A 1419-nucleotide genomic window follows, 5' to 3' on the forward strand; every position below is an offset into this window, starting at 1 on the left:
TATCACAAATTGATGCTTGAAATTGTAGAGACAATTTGCATCAATTGATGATTTAAATTGAAACACAAAACGAACACGCTCCACAATAGTAGTGTGGAACATAAGTATTAGGGAAAACTTACCAGTTCGGGAATTTTAAAATTTTTAACATGCATGTTTCCCGAAGCCCGTTAAAAACTTGAACTCACTAACGATGAAAAAATTTAATTCACACTCTTTTTTCAATATGCGAAGGGAAGAAGGAGAGAGGGTGTGTTGGTGGTAGGGAGTAGGTGGGATGCTAATGGAATGCGGGGTTAATATAAGTTAACGGAATGAAGTTAAACTTTCATTGACAGTGTTTTATGGTGAGGAAATGAAGTGTAAGACGGCTTACTCACATAACCGCATTATTCTTAATTTACGCCCTATTCCGAGTCCCGGGCATATCATCCACGAAAACTAAAATAAATAGATATGCTAGTTTCAGTTAGAGAATAAAAGTTACATTGCTTTAAGTTATGCTAGTGTTCAAGAAGTATTTCTGCGTTCACGTAGCTTGATTCATCAAAGTTTTGGGTTACCTAAATAAATAAATATATTTAATTTAAATATAAACAAATAAATAAATAAATAAATAATTAAATAAGTAAGTAAGTAAGTAAGTAAATGGTTGAATGAATGAATGGTTGAATGGTTGGTGAATGAATGAATGAATGAATGAATGAATGAATGAATGAATGAATGAATGAATGAATGAATGAATGAATGAATGAATGAATGAATGAATGAATGAAGGAAGGAAGGAAGGAAGGAAGGAAGGAAGGAAGGAAGGTAACGGGATTCCTGCTAAAAGGAAGGAAGGAAATAAATATATAAATGAATGAAAAAATAAATAAATAAATAAATAAATAATTAAATAAAAAAATAAATAAATAAATATTAAATACATAAATGCATGCATGCATACATACATACATACATAAATAAATACATGCATACATACGTACATATATATGAATGCTCTCAGGCTTCCGAACTCCCCCCCCCCCCGACTTCACCGACTTCATATCATACCTAATATTGAGCGACGATAAGTCAGGTGCAGGATTTAAGAGTAGCAAGCAGGGTGGCATTTTCAAGGAATGTTTTGGGCTGATAGTAAATAGGGACGCCTAGACTAAACGCGGAACTTTGTGGGGGGCTATCAGGTGGTTGAAGGTAGAGAAATGTCACTTTAAAGAAAAAAAAAGTGACGCCAGGGAACCTATAAACGAAAATCCACAACTTATTATTATTATCATCATTTTCTTTATAGAAATAAAAAAAAAAACCTCCCGTAGTTTGTGGACAACCCAAAAAATAAGATTTAAAAACGTTATAATCTATAAATAAGGATACCGTAGTTAAGGAACTTGTATATAAAAAAAAAGGTTGTTA

The sequence above is a fragment of the Phalangium opilio genome, unplaced genomic scaffold (assembly GCF_054372755.1).
Source record: "Phalangium opilio isolate 3A_F unplaced genomic scaffold, DU_Popi_V2 ptg000689l_1, whole genome shotgun sequence".
NCBI classification, from domain to species: Eukaryota; Metazoa; Arthropoda; class Arachnida; order Opiliones; family Phalangiidae; genus Phalangium; species Phalangium opilio.